At 38.4% G+C, this 6,423-nt stretch overlaps 1 long non-coding RNA gene across 1 annotated transcript; it reads right to left on the bottom strand.

Annotated features, from left to right (window-relative positions):
- Positions 1–622: 622 nt before the first annotated feature.
- LOC131541535 (uncharacterized) lies at positions 623–2,684 on the bottom strand. Its single transcript, XR_009271530.1, has 4 exons — positions 2,175–2,684; positions 1,603–1,691; positions 874–978; positions 623–720 (listed from the first exon to the last, which is right to left on the bottom strand). It is a non-coding gene; the product is annotated as an uncharacterized LOC131541535 (long non-coding RNA).
- Between the last annotated feature and the right edge of the window lie 3,739 nt (positions 2,685–6,423).

Below are 6,423 nucleotides of genomic sequence, written 5' to 3'. Positions count from 1 at the left end.
GCATGGGATGTTAATCCCGTGGCAGAAACAGAGAAACAAATAGAGACATAATTAGCGTAGCTGCTGTTCTATCCAAGCAAAAATTATTTGTTCAACCCAAGCTAAATAATAATGTGCGTTTGATCAGATATAACTGCAGTACCCACATAGAAATTTTTCTCTGGCCCAGATCCAGCCCACACAATCAGCTTTTGCTTGGCCCACATACCGCAATGAATTACAGTCCGAGACTTGGGCCAGTTATGGCCCATGTGTGGCCTTTGTCTGGAATCCAGACCTGGTCCACACTAGGACCGTAATTCATTGCGGTATGTGGGCCAAGCAAAAGCTGATTGTGTGGGCCGGAGCTGGGCCAGAGAAAAATTGTTATGTGGGATCTGAGGTCCTGTATGACCATACCTGTATGATCATAGCTGGCCCTATTGTGGTCCTATACGCTGGACCAGATGGGTTCCACATGTCAGCCTCAAAAAAAACATAACCAAGCCACTTGATACACAACCCTCCCAGATGAATAGTCACAACAACGACAATATTCTGAACAAATATTTAATCATGTTTAATCAGCAAACCAAGTTGAATGAATCTCACACCTAAAATACAGCATTACAGTCAGTTCACACTTCCACAAAAACTATAAAAAACAAACCCCTGGATCTGGATCTGACTTCTGTCCAGGTTGTCACAACATCTTTTGATTATCTGTCTTCACGAACTGTCCTGAAATACAATTCAAACAAAAAATGTAGTGTGAGGCTCTTACATTCACAATGCTCATTTTGATCTTGGTGGTGAAGTGTGCAGAAAATTCTGAAATTTAGTCTTTGGTGAACAGTCTTCAAGAGTGCAAATAAGATTTTAAGTTTTAAGTACCTTTCAGGCTCGCGTGAGGTTTCCACAAGCAACAAAGTCTGCTTGAACAAAAAGATGGTTCATAGCGCCTTGGAGATGTTCTTCGACAGGAGATCCGCTCCAGCTCTGCAGCACGGCCATCAGTATGGAAGAATATAGGAACAATATGTCACATAGCCAACAATATGTAGAAGACAATGTCAGGTTTATTAGAAATAAACAAACTACAGCAGAGGTGAAATGCAGAAAAGAGAAATAATAATATACCAATAAAAAAAGGTAACACTTTCTTTTAGGGTCTCTTAGCTAGTTGCTTATTAGAATGCATATTACTGGAATATTAGCCATTTATTAGTACTAATTAAACACATATTAATGCCTTATTCGACATGACATTATTCTAAATCCCTAATCCTACCCAATACCTAAACTTAACAACTACCTTACTAACTATTAATAAGCAGCAAATTAGGACTTTATTGAAGAAAAAGTTGTAGTTAATAGTGAATTAGTGTTCCCTATTCTAAAGTGTTACCAAAAAACATACAAAAAAAATCTTAAAGGTCCCATATTGTTGTCACGTTTCACGGGGAGTCAAGGGAGCCAGGAACGAGTAGATGAGGAAACACGGAGAATTCACAAATAGAGCCTTTAATATCCAAATGGTTGACAGGGAGCACGGGCAAGGAAGACATTCAAGGAACGACAAACACTACAGTCTATGATTTAAACTGGAGCGGAGAGAGTTACCATGAAAACGGGGCGCCAACTCACTCAGCTGACAAGCAGGGAGAGTCCATCTCTCTGCTGTTTTCACTGCTTTCAGGTAGGTTTAGTCCCTAAAATTACACAAATAATACATACAACTGCAAATTCTGTTAGAAAATATGTATATGGCCCTGGCGGTCTATACACAGTAGCCAGAGCAAGAGATAGAAGAGATTTCTTTTGCATATCTGACAGTGTAAAATTGAGTAGAAGTATTTCGAATGAGTTAAACCTGTATCCTTTTTTATGGGTAACACTGAGAATATCACTACATTGTTGCAACACCGCCACCACGACCAGTCTGACGGGGCTCATGCTTGTAACAGTAGCTTGGTGGAGTAGACTCATTTAGACCAATATAATCATTTGGTTTAAGCCAGGTTTCAGTACATCAAAACTATTATCTGTGATCATTTCATTTACAATAACTGCTTTGTGTGTGAGTGACCTAATGTTTAGGAGCCCAAGCTTTTAAAATTTTTTTGTTCATTTATTTTCAAAATTGTTTTTGTTCATTTAAAGTCATCATAGTAGTTATTTGAGAATTTGCTTACTAGTCATATGGCGCGTAGCGGTCCTGACACGATGGGCGTCGTCGTGGGCAATGTGCTGCGTACCGTCTCGATCAGGCTCCTGAAGTCCCTCTTCAGTGCCTCCATCTGCCGCAGCTTGGTGTCGTTAACCCCCGCGTGCAGCAAGACAGCGCCGATGCTCTCGTCGCCCTACAGGATCGCGGGTATCTGTGCAGAAACATCGAGAACACGAGCACCAGGGAAACAGTGAGTGTGCACTTTACCTTCAGCTAACGTAGCACGGTCGTTCTGGACGATGGAGTCTCCGACGATCACAGCGTCGTGTTTCATCTTGTGGAGTGGAGCGAAGCAGTTCCGGGTGGAGATCTCGAAGGCCAGAGGCTGCGGAGGGGGAGAGGTCATCGCCCGGGGCCTGGCTCGCATCTTCCGCTGCTGGTGAACCCAGGGTCCATCATGTCCCGGCACCGGAGTGAAGGACATCTGGGAGTAGGGCTGCACACGATATATTACATGCGATTGTCATGCGCATCTCGTCAGTAAAGCCAGTTCTGTGATTATTAATAAATCTCCATCACCTGTTTTCAAATGGAGCGGCATTTAATACACAGAGCCGTAGTTAACCAACAAGCTACGCAATATCATGTTCAATATCGCAGGCGATTCATCTGTGATTCTGAGCGCGAATTGCATAGCTTGTCGGTGAACTACGGCTCTGTGTATTAAATGCCGCTCTATTTGAATACAGGTGATGGAGATTTATTAATAATCACAGAACCGGCTTTACTGGCGAGATGCACATGACAATCGCATGCAATATATCATGCAGCCCGCTCTGGGAGGATCACGTCCTGGGTGCACGGGGCCTGTGCAGAGAAACACACCGGGTAGAGGTGGTGGGAGTGTTAGCAGCATGCTGTATACTTATGTTTCCAGAGCAGCTCGCCGCTCTCTCAGCTGGGCCTGCTTCTCCACTAGGTCGCAGATCTGCTTCTCCACGGCCTCCAGCTCGAGCTGCACCGAATGCAGCTCGAACGCGTCCTTGCCTGCACTCAAAGGTAGACACGGATCTGTCATTAAAGCAAGTAACAGTGAAACAATGGTAATGTGTGTGAATAGAGTATTAGCAGTGTAAGCGAGATTAGCGGCCGCCACGCTGGCGATGCTAACGGGCTATAAGCTAATAGCGGACTCGGGAAATCAAAATAAAACTAGTGATAATGCGCTCTGATTGTTTTTGTTGTAGAATGCGATAAGGGATATATTCACATGTTATAGAAACAAAAATGATGATGTATAAAATTGATTTTAAGATAGAAAATAGACAATAATTAACTTGACGGAGCTCAAACTCTTTCTTCAACTAGGGGCACTTTTAGTTGAATAAAAAAAACTTGTTCAAAAGTCACGTAACACAGTCTCATAAGTTTAAATAATTTGTCTAGTTTTAAGGTCTGTAAGAGGACAAACTTAGATTACAAGAGAAATTGTTAATATTTTACATTTTTCCGACCTGCAATGAACAAATGTCATTTCCACCACATCTCAATATACAGCTGTTATTTAAATATAGAATAACTTATGCCACTCAAGAATTGTCTAAGATCAATTTGTAACTAGTTTTACCAGTTTTTCCACAATGTAAAATAATTATACATTTGTCAATGAGATAAATTAACTACCCTAAGGACCAAATGCTGAACTGTACACCTGTCACACTCTGAAATTTAATATTGGTTTGGGTAAGAGCTTATTAGAAAATAAATAACTTGAATTTTATATTAAGTAGAGCATGATCTCATAAATTGTGGATATATTTTTAATGTGTGATGAGAACTTTTTAAATATATTTGAAAAATGTGTGGTGGTGGAAATGACAATGAATTAACGTGAATGTAGAGAAACAGTAGAGATATTTATTAGAAAAAGTCTTAATCTCATCACACTCATTAAACTCAATTCACAAAGTCATTAAACATATAATTTGTATTTTGTAACCATAAATGTCATTTCCACCACAGAGGCAGTGTGGTGGAAATGACTGTGGTGGAAATGACATTTCTGTAGTTTTTTGTGAAAAAATGGAAGATAGCTTCACTGATTAGCTTTGAATTAATACTTAGCATTTCATGTATGCAAAATACTCTTATTTAACTTAAAATTTTTAGCTTTTTAAAAACACCCTTGAAGGTACAGCATGTTTGGACATGACGTAGAATAAATATATTTACTGATTAAGCAATATTTACCTTGATTTTTCTTCACATGTTGTTGATGAAAATTTAAATTCCCTCCAAGTCCAACATGTGCTCTGATGTCACTGAACATTTCCATAGAAACCACCTAAACAATCTTTCACACAAACTTTTTAAAAGGACATTACAGTGTTGTGGTGGAAATGACACCAATACTGTGCGACAGCTATATTTTGTATAAAAAGTAATATTGATAGTGGTCTCACATTAAATACTATAATGTATCTGAATTATTTTACTAGTGCTTAATTCAGGTACATTAATAGTTACCAGATAAGTCATATTTTTAAACTGTATTTTCATTGTTGAAGTTTAAAAGTCTGGGTGTGCGACAAGGAGAAAACAGTGATTTTGACACCTATAAGGAGGTTGAAAAGTATGAAAAAATCATAATAGAAAGGTAGTAAAAAGTTTTTAAGGTGGTTTTATTGTTAGTTTGACAAAGAAAGAGGAATTTGTCCAAAATTATATGTATTTTTAAAAATATGACCAAAGAACATTAAAGTGCCCATAGTCATGTGTGTGTGTGTGTGTCATACTTACTGTGCACACACACATATAAAGCAAGCTTATATATATATATATATATATATATATATATATAACCATAACGAGGCATGAATTTGTTTTCCATATGATTTTTAAATAATTGTGTACATATAATATCATGTTTTGTGTTGTCCATTGGATGCTTCAGGAATGCTATGCCTCTTTGCCCCTGAGAAGTCAACATACAAGTCGCAACAACCATCTTCTTATCTCTGGATCTCATTGGCATGAAAGTGTAAGCAGTGTCATTGAATGTGTCAGAGAAGGACAATGGCAGCAAGCAAACTCTGCAATGGTTTGCCACTAAATGAGCCTTATCCTAGCTATAAACGTACCATTCAGCTCCAAATAAACATTTTGTTCCAAATAAACACTTTCTTAAAGTTAGTCAGATAACACCATACTGATAGAGATCATCAGAGAAAAGCTGGATAAATAAACCGTGGACAGTGATTAGAGAGAAAGAGATTTTTTTTTTTTTTATTTAAACTTTATGTTATTATCAGAAGATAAGAAAACATAAAAAAAGAAAACTCTAACTAATAAACAAATAAAAAACAATAGCAATAATTAATAATAATAATAATTAAATAAAAAATAATTTAATGTTTAACGCTTCATTTATCATGTTGCACTTTGATAATAATTAAACTCGACAAGACAGAAATGACAGAATGCTGATTAAGATTTAGTGGCCAAAACGTTTTGAGTTGAAAATCACACATGCAGTTAGAGTGATAAAACCAAAAGCCACTGCCAAAAAGCTTTTGCGGTCTGCAAAGGACAGGAATGTCCATAAACACAGAGCCTGCCTTCTCCCTAAACTCTAGTGGGGCTGCATGGCCGGCTGAATGGGTGTGTAAATCTTCCCTGGAACAGCACAGCAACTGTGGGCTAAAGGCTAAAGTCAGCAATCTTGGCAAACATGTTTTCTCTGGAGCCCATGTGGTACACAATGACTTGGCTATTCCTCTAGAATGCCCTAAAGACAAATGTTTTGAACACTGTTATCCAATCAGGCATTGGCTGAGACATGCTTCCTGTTTGTTGAGCTTCCTGTTTGGTGCTTATTGCTTGGTCTCCTATAGTTGCTAGTATCTTGTCAGATCCTCTCTGAAGATAAATGACTACAATGCAATTGTTCTGAGCAGCTGTTTCCATTTTTTTTTCTCCACTCCTTTTCAATCTCTTTTTCTCTTCTAATCAGATGTTTCCTGATGGTCAGCTGTAATTATGATATTAATAGAGATAAGCAACTCAAACAGTGAGCGGCAAACCCAAAGTAAACAGTCGTGTGGTTCTGGACCTGTCTCCACTGAAGATCTTCCCATCTGTTGTGGCAGCCAACATAAACTTACTGTAATTATAAAAATTACCGTATATCCGCCTACTGAAAAACTGCATGATGCATGATTTGATTTAAAAATTTTGGTACTCCATTGACCTTATGGGTTTATAGATGTGTCCTA

This window comes from Onychostoma macrolepis, chromosome 05 (assembly GCF_012432095.1).
Source record: "Onychostoma macrolepis isolate SWU-2019 chromosome 05, ASM1243209v1, whole genome shotgun sequence".
Classification (NCBI taxonomy): Eukaryota; Metazoa; Chordata; class Actinopteri; order Cypriniformes; family Cyprinidae; genus Onychostoma; species Onychostoma macrolepis.
This window is presented reverse-complemented; position numbering and strand designations above follow the sequence as displayed.